The 991-nt window shown below is 41.1% G+C and overlaps 1 non-coding gene across 1 annotated transcript; it reads left to right on the forward strand.

Annotated features, from left to right (window-relative positions):
- Positions 1-792: 792 nt before the first annotated feature.
- LOC113776543 lies at positions 793-899 on the forward strand. The gene has a single exon (XR_003469030.1). It is a non-coding gene; the product is annotated as a small nucleolar RNA R71 (small nucleolar RNA).
- Positions 900-991: the final 92 nt, after the last annotated feature.

The following is a 991-nucleotide window of genomic DNA, read 5'->3' on the forward strand; positions in this document are numbered from 1 at the left end:
ATTTTTCTCACTTTCAACCACTGGAGGATCTTCTAACTGTTTACCACTACGAAGAGTAATGGCCTTGACATGCTCCTTAGGATTCACCTCCGTCTTACTAGGCAATTCTCCTTGATTTCTATTATTGAGAGAACCATCAATTTGGCCAATTTGGACCTCAACATTCCTATACATTGTAGTAAATTGGTCCAATCTTCCTTCTACTCGCTCAAACCTATCCGAAGTAACTTTGGCAAGTTTTTCCACCGCGATCTCCCAACCCGATTTAGTTTCCGCTTGTGGTTGCCTAGGTTGGAATCCCGGCGGATTGGTTGGCCTATGTTGATTGCCTTGATCTTTCCATCCAAAGTTTGGATGATTTTTCCATCCCGGATTGTAAGTGTTTGAGTAGGAGTTATTTTGAGCATTTCGATTGTAGTTGTTAACAAATTGTACCTGCTCAAAATCAACACAATCATTAGTATCATGTTCACCTCCACATATGGAACAACAAGCCACATGTGCATTAGATGAACTTGAACCAACTCCGGCTTGCCTATTGAGTAACTTCACCACATTGTTCATTTGGGCACTCAACATGTTAAGAGTGTCTATTTCAATCATACCTGCGTGACGTCTCAGATTACCTCTCTCATTGGCCCATTGGTAGTTGTTTGCGGCCATTTCTTCTATTAAACTTTGAGCTTCTTGGGGTGATTTACCCATTAAACTTTCACCTGCGGCTGCATCAATGGTAGTTTTAGTAGAGAAAGATAAACCATATAGAAAGTTTGTACGATTAGCCAATCGGGAAGTCCATGATGTAGACATCTCCGAAGCAACTCTCTAAACCGTACCCAAGGTTCATACAACGATTCACCATCCAATTGACTAAAACTAGTGATATCCATTCTAAGTTTAGCCGTTTTACCCGGTGGAAAATATTTATTCAAAAATGCCCTAGATAAATCATCCCAAGTGGTGAAGGTGTTAGGGGGCATGAGAGTGTAGC

Source organism: Coffea eugenioides, chromosome 6 (genome assembly GCF_003713205.1).
Source record: "Coffea eugenioides isolate CCC68of chromosome 6, Ceug_1.0, whole genome shotgun sequence".
In the NCBI taxonomy this organism is placed as follows: domain Eukaryota; kingdom Viridiplantae; phylum Streptophyta; class Magnoliopsida; order Gentianales; family Rubiaceae; genus Coffea; species Coffea eugenioides.